Source organism: Myotis daubentonii, chromosome 4, assembly GCF_963259705.1.
Source record: "Myotis daubentonii chromosome 4, mMyoDau2.1, whole genome shotgun sequence".
Lineage (NCBI taxonomy): Eukaryota > Metazoa > Chordata > Mammalia > Chiroptera > Vespertilionidae > Myotis > Myotis daubentonii.
The window spans coordinates 59055869-59072794 of NC_081843.1; the positions used below are offsets into that span (position 1 = coordinate 59055869).

Sequence of the window (16926 nt, forward strand, 5' to 3'; positions counted from 1 at the left end):
GGGTGTGTCACCCAAGAACCACAGCTGCCAAGTCACTGCATCTAGGCAGCTCCTGCGTGGAGCGTCTGCCCCCTGATGGTCAGTGTGCATCATAGCAACCAGTCGGACACTTAGTATATTAGCCTTTTATATATATAGATTATGCCAAGTAAGTTTTGGGGGGTAACTGAATTGTAAATTTATGAATTCTAGTATTTGAAATGCAAAAATCCTTTCTAATCATATAATTTTCTGAACTTTACATAGTTTTGAAACTCACTGGAAAAAATGCCTATTTTTTATAAAAAGGAATTATTAGAATTTTGGATCAGTTCTAAAATAAAATATAATAAATTCCTTGAGATTTTTTTTAATTGAATGCAATATGAAGGCAGAAAACGTTTAGAAATCTTGTTTTTCTAATTTATACTACATAAAAATCTTTCAATGCAATTTAAAGCAATAAATTGTACTTCATGGTATGTTTATTCTTGAAAGCATTTAAGAATAAAGGTTCCTTTTTATTTTTAACACATCCTTTTCCTGGTTTTTGTGTATATATGTGTGTGCACAGCACACACTCTTGAGCACCTATTGCCCTTTTTTGCATCTTATATCCTTTTTTATTTTTAAATTTTGTTTTATTGCTTAAAGTATTACAAAGAGCATTATATATGTCTCCTTTTTTCCCCCTTCTTGACATTCCCCCCGCTTCCCCTATCCCCCAGTGTCTTATGTCCATTGGTTATGCTTATATGCATGCATACAAGTCCTTCGGTTGTTATATCCTTGACCATCTTCCTTCTTCCTTAACATCCTTAGATACTGTGTCAATTTACATTCTCATTAACACTGAATGGATATGCCTTTTTTTCCATATCCTGTCCAACACTTATGTCTTGTTTGATTGATAATAGCCATTCTGAAAGGTGTGAGGAAGTATCTCATTGTGGTTTTGATTTGCATTTCCCTTATAGCTAGTAAAGTTTATCATCTTTTCTGTTGAGCATCTATTCTCTGTTGGCCATTTATAGGTCTTTTTGAGAAAAGTGTCTGTTCAGGTCTTCTGCCCATTTTTTATTTAGATTGTTAGTGTGTGTGCGCGCGTGCACGTGCGTATGTGTGTTGTTGAGTTGTATGAGTTCTTTCTGTATTTTAGATAATAATTCCAAGTTGGAGCTGTATTTAGTCCCATTCATTTATTTTTGCTTTAATTTATTTTGCCCTAAGTGTCTTGATGGATGAGTGGATAAAGAAGATGTAGTGTATATATATCCTATATAATAAAAGTCTAACATGCAAATTGATCAAATGGCGGAACAACCAGTCACTATTATGCGCACTGCCATGGCCCACTGCCTGATGGACCCCCCCCAACCACCCACGGCCCCTGCCCCTGATTGCCCACCCCCACCCCGGGCCCAGGCGTTGAGCGTCTGCTTCCCCTCAGCCACTTGGTCTCTGGAGGCCGAGGCCACTCTAGTGGGTGAGCTGCGCCCACATCTTCAGTGCCCTGGACCAGATGCCTGCAAGATCAACCTGGCCAAGTTCACCCATGGCTCCACCCTCATTAGGACTGACCTGGCAGCCTGGGGCCTGGACATCCTGCTGCTGGACAACATCATCAATTTCAGCTTCCTGGTCAAGAGCAAGCTCAGGTAAGGTCCCCTCCCTGGTGGACCTACACCTGTTCCTGGGCCATGCCCTCACCCTCGCCCACCCCTACGAGGAGCCCTGAGGTGCAGTAGAGTGGATGGCGTGCTGGACTGGGTGCCACAGAGTGTGGTGGATCACAAGGACTGTGGCCTGCAAAACACCCTGGAGGTGTTGCTAGAGCTGTGGGGCCCGGGCCGCATGGCCAACAATGCCCTCTAGCAGTACGTGCACTTGCAGCCAGTGCCCTCTCCAGTGTCCATCAAACGGGCCACAAGCTGAACCTCTTGGGGTTGTGACTGCACCCCCTCTTCAGCTCGAGCTTTGAGGAGGAGGAGCTGTAGCTGCTGAGGCTGGTGGACAGCATCAAGCAGTACCGCTCGCAAGCGACCATCTTTGAAATCAATGCCTCCAGCTGGGACATGAGCACCCAGGTGATATGGGCCAAGAGGCTGAAGGATTGCAAGGCCATCACCAGCTTCCAACAGGGCCAGCAGGAGTGGCAGGAGGGCCTGGCTGTCGCAGCCCCGAGCTGCCCAGCGTGGCAGGTGGAGCAGACCAGAAAAGAGGAGGAGGAGGAGGAAGAGGAGGAGGAGGAGGAGGAGGGAGGGAGGGTGAAGGACGTCTTCACAGAGATCGTGGGCCAGAAACGGCAGCAGCCAGGACCTGAGCAGGGAGTGAAGAGGCACAAGGAAGAGACCCGGCTGCTGGACCAGGATTTCTGTCCCCTTTTGGCCCAAGGACTTCGACAGTGAACGGGCCTGAGCATTGGTGGGGACAGGGGTGCTTTGGAGCAGCAGGTGGCTGGCGCTGTCCTGGACCTGATGGGGGACAAGGCCCAGAACCTGACCAGGGGCTGGCAGCAGCTCAAGTGGGACCGGAAAAAGAAGCTGTTTGTGGGACAATCAGGACAGGAGGACAAGAAGATCAAGACAGAAAGTGGTTGCTACATCAGCAGCTCCTATAAGTGGGACCTCTACCAGAAGTGGAAGGAGAAACAGAAAATTGCCATATGCTCAACGCCTGAGCCTCAGCGGGCTACAAGCAATTGGCCCTGTTGGTGGTGCTGTTTCGGCCTGATCCCGTCAGGGCATGTGCAGGCAACCAATTGTGTCTTCCTCACATCCATGTTTCTCTGTCTCTCGTCTTCACTTCTACTCTAAAAATCAATGAAAAATGTCCTCAGGTGAGGATTAACAAGAAAACCCACAAAATAAGCATACATACACACATATACATAAATACATGAATATTGGGGGGCTGGGGGGCAGGGCCCCACAGGTGTATAAATTTTGTGCACTGGGCCTCTAGTATATATATAATGGAATACTACCCAGCCATAAAAAGCATGAAATCTTTCCATCTGTCAAAACATTAATGGGTCTTGGGTCTTCATAGTATCATGCTAAATGAAATAAGTCACATGGAAAGGACAAGAACCATATGATTTCACTCGTGTGGGATATAAAACAGAAAGCAACACACAAGCAAACAAACTCATCGACACAGACAACAGAATTGTGGTTACCAGCGGGGAGGGGGTTGGAGGAATGATGCATAAAGAAAAGTGGATCAAATATATGATGACAGAAGAGACTAGACTGCGGATAGTCTTTCCATTTGTAAAATTATTTTATATAATTTAAAAGTACCTATTAACATTCCTGAAAATAATTATGATTTATATTTTTAATGTGTCTGAATTCCTGTCATTTATAATTTCATTAATTAGTCTTGAATTCAGTAAAAAATGAACAAAACTAAATATAATTAAGTTCATCAGTAGTTTCAGTAAGGGTGGTGGAAAAGACCTTTGGGATGTGAAATATGTCCTGAAAATCATAAAGCACAGGAAGAATATAATTATATACAACTCATTACACTCATTGAAATTTAACCATGAAGAAACTGTAAACTTCAATTTCCACTTTATTTACTTAAAGTTTCTTTTTTCAGATCATTTTAAAAGAAATATTTTAGTGAGAAAGGGAACAGAGCTATGACTCAAGTCATTTACTTTTTGTTGATCACATAATGTACAGTTTTTAAAACTCTTCTGAAATTGCAAAAATAAAAGCAGTTTTCTATTACTTGCTTAAGGGTTTTTTGTTGTACAGTCTTGCATACATTTATCTTTTAAAAGTTTGAATGAATACAAAATACTTTCCATAGAAGAAATTATATATTCAGTTAGGACTAATTAATTACATGAAACCTTTTTTCTTTTTCTATATTTCCCAATTCTCATACAAATCCTTGTTTATGTTAGCATATATATCTAGTTTTTAAAAATGAAATGGCCAGGCAGTTTAATGTCAGTGGGTCTGTGTTTTACTTCATATTTCAAAAGTGTCTCCTTTTCATAGCAATAGGTTACAGTTCTACATAGGGACCTAACCATACAGTGGTAATTATTAACATTTAAAGTAAACCTTCTTATATTAGTAGAGGGAAAACAAAGGAATGTAATCTCCAAACTAAAAACTGGCAGCACTAATATATGTCATCAACTTCTTAAATTCATATAATTGGTAGTCAAAATGTTTACCGTGATGAAAGAATATATTCATTGGCTATTTCTGTTTTCATTGTACTGATGCTGAATTCATTAGATTCAAATCTTTTCATGTAGCATAAGGATGTTAACGATGGAAAAATCAAGCCAAAATTCTGAGAATTCAGCAGAAAAGCAGAAGGAATTTCAAAAACAATATAGAGATAGATTCTAGACTAAAATTAACTAAAAGAAGAGTGAGAATAATTAAGCTTCAGTGCTCCTGAGAGAGTTGGTCAGGCACAAAAGAAAATTCTTTCTTTTTGAATTTCACAGAATATTTAAAAGCAGGTAAACCCAGTTTTAGAAATTTACATTTGTCATCTAATTTGAAACAACACAGACACTTCCGTCTGATGTACTTGCTATTTGGGAAGACGTTTGATGGATTGTCATTTGCCATTGTTGGTATAATTGTTGTTTTAATGTTGTTATTTGTTTTTGTCCTTTGTGGAGGAAAGTACTTATAAATCAGACCATTAGTCTGAATCCTGCTTTATCTTTAGAAAAAAATAGACAGCAAATTTGGAATAACTTAAATTCAAGCTCCTTGTTATTGGAGATCTATATATCTATATCTGCATCTGTATAATTTTATCTATATTGCATCCACATCCCTACCTATATCTATATAGTGCATAGGCTTCCAGCCTGACCTTCCAAACTGCAAACTACTCTAGCATAAAGCCTGACCTTGTCATTCTGAGTCAGCTATATTGATTTCCTCCCCGGCTTGCCCCCCCAAGAAGCAGTCATTCATGTGATTAAGTTTTAGACTCCAGGTCTAAGCTACCTGAGTTTGAAATCTGAATCTGCCCCTAACAAGCCTAAACCCTCTGTACCTCTCTGTTCTCTTCAGTGGCAATGACAGTACCTACCTATAAGTTATGAGAATTGAATGAATAAAGCTCTTTTACTAAAACTGTGATATGTTATTTGTTAAATATTATAAAATAAATGAAAATACTTGAGATTATTTCCCTAGTTTTAGCATGAATGACAAACTCATTTTTATGTGTGTAAAAAATGTAGAAACATTTTGAATAAATATTGAAAAATATCTGAAAAGCACAGAAAATGAAATATCTCACTTGAGAAACCTCACTTTCATAAATTTTGTATATTTTAATACAAATACAGGATACTATTCTCTATCTTAATTTTCACCTACTAATATATCTCTAAGTACATTTTTAATTTTCACAAATATGATTTTCTAATTCTGCATAGTGTTCTATCATATGGATATGTCATAGTTTATTTACCCTAACCCCATTTAAACATAGTTTGGTTTCCAATATTGATATTTTACAAAGTGCGGTAATACTCATCGGTTTGCTGTTTGGCTCAGTGAAAAGAGTGTTGGCCTGTGGACTGAAGGGTCCCGGTTTGATTCTGGTCAAGGGCATGTACCCCGGTAGCGGGATTAATCCCCGGCCCTGGTGAGGGCGTGTGTGAAGGCAACCGATCATTGTGTCTCTCTGTCTCTCCTTATCCCTTTCACTTTCTCTAAAAATCAATGGAAAAATATCCTCAGGTGGTTTTATATATATGTGAGTATATATACTAGTAAATGTAAATAAAATATTTACGTATTTTAAATTATAGATATGTGCATATTGCACTGTAACATCAGCAAAGAATGCTTAAGGATATCTTTCTATTAGAAGTCAAGCATTGAAAGGTAGACAGCTATCCCACCATTGCAACTCCATTCACTTGAGAAGAGTGTTCTATTAATGGGTGTGAGCATAAGGTTAATTATAGGGCTGCACTACCAGCTTAGGTAGGCCAACTACACCAATAAATAGGTCTGTATAGTTCAAAGAAGCTTTATCTGTTCAATTTGTAGCATTTCTAGTGGGAGTCCCTTCAGCTGTTTCATTGATTACTAGGTTACTTAAAAATTGGAAGGCATTTAATTACAGAATGCAATAGATGTCAACTTTTTGAAACATTTAAAACAGCAGAAGCATAGTTCAAAGGCAGAGAAAAAAATGAATACATTAAAGTTTTTCCTTTCATTTTCTTCAATTTGTTAGAATATCTTGCCAAATTTTTGAAGAAGTAATTAATATGCCTGTAATGAAGGGATTTAAACAAGGTGCTTCTGGAACTTGTGTACCATCACAAGCCCAATTTATCATGAGGCAATTATTTATGTTTAGAGTTTAATACTGTTTCCTATATTTGACTTTTTAATAGCCTATACACATCAAGTTATAAAGTAATTATTTATGACTTATAAACTAAAACTAATTTATGATGATATTTTCCAGCTTCAATATTTATTTTATGACAAACACATCATAGGGTGAATACATATATTGTTAAAGCCACATTGGGTTTTTGCCAAAATCAAAGAGTTTTGTACAATAAAATAAATTGTAATACATTAACCCTAGGTAATATATTTTGTACGTGTGTGAATTCAAAGAACAAAAATAATAAATTAAGCAATGAAGTCCAGAGAGCAGTTCTTAAGTTTGCTATTACAATAGTACAGTCCTGACAGTTAATATAGCTGGTGAGAGGAGGGGAGAATTTTAAATTATGTATTATGAGTATATGATACTCTTTTTGATAGTAAGAAATATAATCATAAAGCGAATCAGGAAATATATTGAATTTTGGGGTTAAAACCAGGTGCTTTCTCTAATAAAATTTTAAAAAATTGCAATTTTGCTAGCTCCAGGATTTTAGTCAGTTTTTTTTAAAATATATTTTATTGATTTTTTACAGAGAGGAAGGGAGAGATAGAGAGTTAGAAACATCGATGAGAGAGAAACATCGATCAGCTGCCTCCTGCACATCTCCTACTGGGGATGTGCCCGCAACCAAGGTACATGCCCTTGACCAGAATCGAACCCGGGACCCTTGAGTCCACAAGCCGACACTCTATCCACTGAGCCAAACCGGTTTCGGCTATAGTCAGTTTTAAAGATCTAGTTCTAAATTATATATTTCATAAGATTTTTATATAATAGACAAACTATTATCACTTTTAAATTAGTACTTTGTTAAAGTTCTGTCTTTATTTCTAACATGGTAAATATGTATAGGTATAAATCAAATAAATAAAAAGTTTTGTTCCTCAATATGTTTTACTGCTCTAATAGGGTCTTAAAATTTAATAAGTTTGATAACCACTGATTTAAAAAATAAAGTTCCACAACAACTACTTAGTCAACTAATTCATTTAAGCTCTTATTAAGGGTCATTAGTTTTTTAAAATAATTGTGATTTAAATTCTTGCTAAAATAGATTTGGGGTTGGGAGCTCTAAATGTGAGATAAGAAACACATGAAGAGTCTGTCATCATTATCAGTATCACTACCATGCTGTTTTGAATACTATGGCCTTGTATAGTTTCATATTAGGTAGTGTGATTCTTCAAACTTTGTTCTTCTTCTATATGTAGTCTTATAATTTTTTAAAATTTACCTTTATAGTTGAAAGTATTATAGATATCCCCTTTGATCCTGCTATCGCCCCACCCCAGGCCTCTCTCTCTCTCTCTCTTTTTTTTTTTTCTGTACAGAAGTGTTTTAGTTTGATGTACTCCCACTTATTTATTTTTAAGTTTGTGCTTTTGCTTTAGACATCATATCCTGGAGGCTGTTTTCTTGATGTTTATAGTGGTTTGCTCTGTTTCATTTGGAACCTTATACTATATAATACAACAATACAAATAGAATTATATAGATACTGCCAACAGTGTTATATATATTCCTATTTTCACGTGTTTGTTTTTATTAAGAGAAATATTTATAAAAAGATGCTCTCCACTTTGTTGCCAGGGAGTAAGACTTTTTTTTTTTTACAAATTGCAACAATACTCAACAGAGATTGAGAGGCCAGAAAGAGTGTTTAGTTCATTCTTTTCCATGTTCTTTAAAAAAATATTTTCAATACTTCTAAAAAGATTCTATTTTTTTTAGAGTAAAGATAATTCATATTTTATAAATTGTATAAAGGCTCCTCTGCGGGCAGCTGAATTATGCAGCACATCTTTCTACTTTATTGCAGGTCCTAGGCTGGCCAGCTCCATAACCTCCTCTATTCCTTTGTAGTAAATGTAGATTTATTGTTTTATATTTATTGTTCAAATTCTACTCTCATACTGTTGCTTCTTGCTATAAACATATGAAAAATAGTTCTTCTGCATAGTTAAGTAAATACTCTATTACTCTGTAAATAAAAGTAATCATATTCAGTTTGTTTAAATCTTGAGATGTTTTTTATTAATAGTGGAAATTGGAATATAATTCAAATATTTTATTAACAGTAGTTTTACAGATAAAATAATATATTTGTAAAAACAACTGAAAGACAAAAATTCATTTAACAATAGCACACAATTACTTGCATTGTAAGCATTTCTGTTACATTATAAGTCAGGTTTTCTAATGATAACATTTTTGAGGATAACAGCAATATGAAATAAGAGCTATATTTTAGAGCTAATATAAATGTTGCTGAAATGTTATTAAAGATAAGTTTTTAAATGGAGATATATGTAGGTGTTTCTCCTTTTAAGTACACTATATCAATTCAATGAATTATTTATTGAATTGGCTGGGGTAACACTGGTTAACAACATTATATGGGTTTCAGGTGCACAATTCTAGCTTTTTAAATGAAATGCTAAAATAAAATGTATAGGATAATGAATATATAAAACAGATGGTCCTGCCTGTCTTTTTGCATTTTATATTTTTAAATGGCTTCATGCACTATCAATTCATTTAAAGTACAGAGAGGGGTAACCATTAAATAGTTTTCCATTCTTCTTCACTAAGGATAAAGATGCTTAATAACTTTTGCTAATTGTGTAATGTCGATCCCCCAAAATAATGTATCAGGAGGGAGTATTTCTGCTTCATTCCTTTTGTTTTCAGACAGCATCTAATGAGCTGGATGATCATAATTGGCAGAGTACAATGCATTGAAAACATGTTGCTAAGGGAATTCTCCAAATGTCAAAAAATGTACCTTCTGCCTGGGAAATCAAGTAAGCCAGTGGAACTTGTATTAAAATAGAAATAGTTAAAACTTGATGTAATCTTGCTTTTTTCAAACTGTGCAAACAAAATAGCCTTGTCAGGATGATAAAACTTTACATTACACTATTGTATAACCACTTGTGTTATATGCAATGATCAAATTGATATTTTATTAGACAAAACAACATTCATCATTTATGCAATTTAGACCAACACAATTTCTAACAAATATCTTAAATTTCCTTTTTTAAATATAGAATCAATAATCCTATATTATGAGCCTAATATGTTAAGTGTCCAGCTGTCCAGTCATTTGTTCAACCAATCAAAGCATAATATGCTAATGATATGCTAAGGATGCTCAATCGCTCGCTATGATGTGCACTGACCACCAGGGGGCAGACACACCACCAGTAGGTTAGCTTGCTGCTGGGGTCCAGTCACTCGGGACTGAGTGAGATGGGCCGGACATGCCCTGGAGCCCTCCCGCGGTCCCTCCACAGCTGTCCAACCTCCCACATCCCTCTCCAGCCCTGATCGTGCACCAGTAGGGTCCCTCAGCCTGGTCAGGGCCTCCTTGGGTAATGCCGGAGAGCTGGTTTCAGCCCAATCCCACAGACCAGGCCAAGGGGCCCCACTGGTGCATGAATTCGTGCACCAGGCCCCTAGTGAAAACATAAAATAATTGACTATATCAAGTTGCCTTTAAGTAATCAAAATTATAATATTGGTTTTAAATTTTTACTGTACCTAGTCTATATTCTTTCTAGTTAAAAATCAGAAAAGAACAAGTTTTAAAACTTCACAATCAAGTAAAAATCAAATCTTTGTGATACACATTTTAAATATTTTTTGTCAAAATGTGTCCAATAATATCTCATTTTTACATAATATTGATTTAATCATGATTCATATTGGTAAAATAATGTGTGTTTTTGGTGAAGGCAAATCTCTAAACAAAAGTATAATTTTCTATTTGTGAACATTATTTTGTCAAATGTTAAAGCACCTCAAGTACCTGTTACCTTTGCAAGTTAGAGTAGCACCAAGTAAAGTCCAAGGTACCTCTTCATTATTCCTCTCTTCTTATTTTTTTTAAATATATTTTATTGATTTCTTACAGAGAGGGAGGGAGAGGGATAGAGAGTTAGAAACATCGATGAGAGAGGAACATTGATCAGCTGCCTCCTGCACACCCTCCACTGGGGATATGCCCGCAACCAAGGTACATGCCCTTGACTGGAATCGAACCTGGGACTCTTCAGTCCGCAGGCCAACGCTCTATCCACTGAGCCAAACCAGTCAGGGCTCTTCTTATTTTTTGATACACCTCATTAACTGATTCATCCTTTAGCATTCTTTAAGTAGAAATAGTAGTAATCATTTACTAGCACCTTATTGCATAGTGATTACTTTTAACAATAATAGCTATTGAGAGAGTGAGAGTGAGTGAGGGAGCAAAACGGGAATGTGTGGGGCATGTGTGTGTGTGTGTGTGTGAGTGAGGGAGTTATATTCTGCAGGACTTTTGGGGGCTGGAGGACCAGGCTCCCCTAGCCGGGCAGCCTCTGCTACTACTACTGCTTCAATCTGCCCCAGGGTGGCCCACTCTGCCACAGAGACTATGCCATTTTAAAGGGGAGAGTTGCTGTGACTGGGAGACTAGCCTCACCTCAACCCGGGGAGCCCTCGGAAACCACCTGGGACCTTATAGCCATACCAGTCAGGGACCTGCTGCCTCGGCTGTGAACCCACAAACACCAAGACTCCAGCCTCCCCAATCACAGGCTCCTGAACAGTTTGTCTGGGGGGAGACAAAATGGTGACCAAATAGGCAGATGTGTCCTGCATCTTCTCATGGAGCAGAGAGAAAAAACAGCTAAGTTGAATAACATCCACCTGGAATTGGCAAATTAAACACAGCTGGTGAGACAATCTGTGGTCAGGAAGGACAGAGCACACCTGGAGAACAAGAATGAGCCACATAACCAGGCACCCTGAGAGGAGCAAAAATGGGGAGACAAAGAAACAGCCCACATATGAAAGAAAAAGAGGTATCACCAAAAAAGTAAACAAAATGGAAGCAAGCAATTTGTCAGAGAAAGAATTCAGAGCAGTGGTCATAAGGACGCCGAAAAGGATGGAAGACAAATTCAGCAACATGTGTAAGAACCAAGAAGAAATGAAGAATGACATCACTGCAATAAAGAACACAATAGAAAGCATCAACAATAGATTAGAAACGTGGTTGGCAAACTGCGGCTCGTGAGCCACATGCGGCTCTTTGGCCTCTTGAGTGTGGCTCTTCCACAAAATACCACATGCGGGCACACACGTACAGTGCGGCTGAAACTTCGTGGCCCATATGCAAAAGTCGGTATTTTTTGGAAGAGCCACACTCAAGGGGCCAAAGAACATGTGGCTCGCGAGCCACAGTTTGCTGAGCTGCAGTTTGCCGACCACTGAACTAGAAGAAGCTGAGGACTGCATCAGCGAGCTAGAAGACAAGGTAGGAAAAAATACCCAAGCAGAGCAGCAACTGGAAAAAATCTTAAAAAGCAGAAGAGCCTAAGGGATCTCTGGGACAATATGAAATGAAACAACATCCACATAATAGGGGTACCAGAAGAAGAGGAAACAGAGCAAGGAATAGAAAACCTGTTTGAAGAAATAATGACAGAAAACTTCCCTGATACTGGGAAGAAAAAACTCACACAATCTCAAGAAGCACACAAAGTCCCAAACAAGATGAACCCCAAAAGATCAACACCAAGACACATAATTAAATTGGCAAATACCAACGACAAAGAATCTTAAATGCTGCAAGAGAGAGACAGAAAGTTACCTATAAGGGATCTCTCATTAGACTATCAACTGATTCCTCAACAGAAACACATCAGGCCAGAAGGGAATGGAATGAAATATACAAAAGATGCAAAGCAAGGGACTGAATCCAAGAATACCATACCCAGAAAGGCTATCATTCAAAATTGAAGGTGAAATTAGGAGCTTCATAGACAAAAAAGGGCTAAGAGAATTTATTAGCACCAAGCTACCAATGCAAGAAATGCTAAAGGAACTGCTGTAAAAAGAAGAAATAGGAAGGGACAAAGGAACACAGGCATAAAGAATAAAAATGGCAACAAGTACCTGCCAACAATAATCTTAAATGTAAATGCTCCAATCAAAAACATAGGGTAGCTGAATGGATTAGAAAACATGACCAATATATCTGCTGTTTACAAGAGACCCACCTCAGAACAAAGGACTCACACAGACTGATAGTGAAGGGATGGAAAAATATTTTTCAGGTGAATGAAAACAAAAAACGGCTGGGGTAGCAATACTTATAAGTGACAAAATAGACCTCAAAGTGAAGGCCATAACAAAAGATAAGGAAGGCCACTTCATAATGCCAAGGGGATCAATTCAACAAGGAGATATAACTCTGTTAAACATATATGCACCCAACACAGGAGCACCCAAATATGCAATCCCAGGGTCAGGATTGTAGAATCCTGTGACACATTAGAGTTCACCTTGGATTGTAGCCTCCACATATAGTAAGAGACAGATTTACTATACATAGTAAGCATTGATTATTTAAAATGAATTATTCATAGATGCACTACTGATAAGTAATACTTTTTCTTCTTCATCATTAGTGTGATCACAGCTTTTGTAAAATTTCTTTCTCTTGATCTAGATAATTGTCAGTTTTCTTTATAATTTCAAGGCTACTCAGTGAACATTCATGGTAGAGAAAAGCAAACTTCTGTTTTATAGTATTTAAAAATAATGGAGAAAAAGTTAATGAAGACAAAATTCACCTGAATAGGATCAGTGCCCCTATAAGAGATATTATAGAGAGACTAGAGGCCTGGTGCACAGGGTGGGGTCCCTCGGCCTGGCTGGCGATCAGGGCCAATTGGGGCCATCTCACCCAGTCCCAATCCGGACTGATCAGGGCCAGCCAGGAGGAGGGACCATGAAAGGTTGGCCGGCTGTGGGAGTGCACTGACCACCAGGGGGCAGCTCCTGCATTGAGCATCTGTCCTCTAGTGATTAATGCATGTCATAGCGACTGGTCAACTGGTCATTTGGTCGTTTGAGCATTTGGTCGCTTAGGATTTTATATATGTAGATTCCCATACCCCTTTCATCATGTGAGGTTACCATGAAAACACAGCAGTCAGTGAGGAAGCAAGGGCTCACCAGTCCCTTCTTCCCAGCCTCTAGAGATGTGAGAAGTAAATGTCTGTTGTTTGTAAGCCACCCAGTCTCTGGGATGTTTGTTATAGCAGCCCTAGTGGACTAAGACATTGTTTGAAACCATTTGATGTATATTAATTCATGAACACATAGATGGTAGTTTTTTGAGATAGTGGGTTAACTACACATAAAACCTCTGGTTGGAAAAGAGGAAAACAAAGATTTAGCATATAGTTGTACTTCTCAGGAAATTCATAGAAAACAATGAAGGGGCATTTCTTTTATAAAGCAAATTTAAAGTGATACTTCAACATAAGGAGCAGAAATATAATTGCTCCTAATGGATTTTGTTCTTTAATTATTTCTATATGATATTGTCTATCTTTTAATCTATAGCTTTATCTTAATAATATGTTGTGATTCTAACTTCCTCTTTATTTCAAAAGTCAGTTTTCTTTCAAATAAGACTATATTTGCAAAGCATTCTCAACCTATTCATTATATCATTTAAATGCCTATGGAAAATGGGTATATTCTGACATGAGAGACCTAGTTGAAATTTCCAACCACCCATAAGCAACACATGGTAACTGTAAGCAACAAATGACAGATATAAAGAGGAAATAAAAGTATGTATAATATGGTTACTTGTAACAGCTCTTGTTAGGAAGGTGAGAGATCTAGACTGTGATGGAAAATTATAAGAGTTTTAGATTAAATGCTCTAGAATCTTTTTTGAGTCAATAATGGAATTTTAGCCTTACCTGGTTTGGTTCAGTGCATAGACTCAGAGCGTCAGCCTGCGGACCGAAGGATCCCTGGTTCTATTCTGGCCAAGGGCACATACCTGGGTTGCGGGCTCAATCCCTAGTAAGGGGCATGCAGGAGACAGACGATCAATGATCATCTCTAATCATTGATATTTCTATCTATGTCTTCTTCTCCCTTTGCCGGGGTCTTTTCCGCATCTACAAGGGTTCAGGAATCTGGAAAAGGGGCTGTGCATAAATGAATATAGACTAGAAAAGAAATATGAATTTGGAAGGCAGGGGGAGGTAGATGGAAACTTAGTTCTAGTGACTAAGCTCTCAGAAAGTCCAGACCCCTAGCTTTTTATTAACACATTTTGCCCTAAAGCAAAGCAGATGTACATATCAAAGGTAAGGTTTGGTAAACTGTAAAAGATTATCAGTTTGGGGGAACTGCCCTCAGCTGTCTGGCAGCAGGCAATAATATGTAGATCTTCAGCCCTGCTGAAGCCCCAAGTTCCATCAACTTTTTGATGAACTTCTTGCATTTACGACCTACTGGAATTAGCCTCCAGCATCCCTTCCTCTCTGAAATCAATAAAAATATATTTAATTTTCTTAAATAATGGGATTTTAATTTTAGTATTAAACTTTATCATGCTTTCCATGAAAGCAAGTTATTATAAATTCTGTTAAAGTCTAATTGTCCAAATTTGAGTAACTCTCTTGTTTTCACCAGATATAACCTTAGATTCAGTGAGTCTAAAAATAAGAACAAAATTCTAATAGAGATTTTATAAATATGTTTATTTATGATTCTTTTTTAATTTTATATTCTAATATCCAGATATATATGACTGTTTTGTGTTTAACAATTAAAATTAAATAAAAGTAATTACATTCTATGCAAACCAGTTTGTGCACTTTAAGCAAGAGGCAAGTTATACACTAATAAGAAAAAGCAATTAGTGTGATTGATATATTAGGGAGAAAGCTACTTTAAGCTATTGACTTAAGACTAAATTTCTGTTGTTTTAAGCCACCAAGTGTGGAGCAATTTGTTACTGAAACCGCAGGAAATTAATACGGCCCTTCTCCAGATGAGAAAACGTGCAAAGCAGGTGTTCAATATTACACTATTGAGGGCATTTATGCCATTTTATGTTTAACAGGTTTCATTACAACATTATCTCAGAGAATTAGAAAACAATGTCAACATTTATAAATATGTATGTAATTATACTATTTAGAAGGTTTAAGATATAGAGATCTAAAAAATTGGTATTTTAATTCAGTAGTCAATTACTGCCTTTTTCAAGTCTTTTGAGGGTTTAAAAAGATTATGAATATTTAAAAATAGAAAATTTTATCTAGAAAATCAAAAAGGGACTGCTGCTCAAATTATAACCAATATTTTAATGAACACCTTTCCATATAATTTTCTATAAATAATATAATTTGTATAAATTAGATACAAAAATGCTGTTTGTCAACCATGTATAATGGACATTCTTTGCATATAGGCTTTGTCTATTTCATGTCAGTTAATAGAGATGCATGTCATTCTTTAAGCAATTTTCTTTGGTAAGGATATACATAATTTATTTTACAAATATATTATTGATTGATTTTTAGAGGCTTTCCCAGAGTCTGCTGCGAAACAATGCTGCAGGATACATCTTTACACATAAAATATTTAGGTTCCAAATTGTTATGTGTAGCCAAATAAAATAAGTGGAGCAGAAAACTCAAAGGCACGTAGATCTCAGTAAATTACAGCACCTGGTCTTAAGGAGTATTTCTATGTTTTTCTGGCAGATAATAATGATAATAAAAAAGTAAACCAATATAAATTATTATACAGGTTCTGTGAGTACTTGAGGAATAAAATTGTAGAAAAAGACTGGAATTTCTTTCAAAATGGAATTTTGGGAAGCAATCTATTATAATTTCTTAATGAAAAGAAATTATTCTCGCTCTTTGGGATCTATTAACTGTTTTTTGTTATTGTTTTATTACTGCCTAGTGAAGTTGGAGCATACACGTGCTAACAATGCTAACAGTGTGGGAATAAGTACGTAGAGTTTGGTGCAGAATGGCAGAAGAGAAAGAAAAAGTGATGCTCTGGTGAAATAGTCAATTGGGAGTCATCCTATGGAATCATTGCAGTGCTGGGGGCAGTAACTGGATATTGTACCTCCTGGACTTGTTCTGTATTTACTCCTCTTTTCACTTCTCTGGGTCTTTGTGTTTTACTTTTAAGAAATTTCCTCAACTTTAGCTTCCTTTTTGCTGATTTTTTTTTTGTTCAGTTTTGCTCTATTGGTTTACTTTTCAAAAGCTTCTTTTAGGTTAGACATATTTAACCTCTTTGCTCTTTTAAAAATTGACAAAAGAAAAGCTTTGAATAATCAGTTTTGTTTTCCAATGTAATATGTATATTCTTCAGCTTTTTTTATTTTAATTAAATGTATTGGGGTGACATGGGTTAAGATTATCTAAGTATCAATTGTACATTTCTATGATACATGATCTGTATGTTGCATTGTGTACCCACCACCCAAAATCATCCTCCATCACCATATATTTGGCTCCCTTTACTGCTCCACCAATCACTTCCTTATGGTAACCACCATACCATGTCTGTATCTATGAGTTTTAGTTTTATGCCCCACATATGAGTGAAATCATATGGTTCTTAGTTTATGACTGAATTATTTCACTTAGCATAATATTGTCAAGGTCCATCCATACTGTTGCTAATAGCAGTATT

General features: G+C 36.9%; 1 pseudogene; it reads left to right on the top strand.

Annotated features, from left to right (window-relative positions):
* LOC132233844 (ATP-dependent RNA helicase DDX54-like) overlaps positions 1-16235 on the top strand; it is a 104152-nt pseudogene extending 87917 nt beyond the window's left edge.
* The last annotated feature ends 691 nt before the right edge of the window (positions 16236-16926 follow it).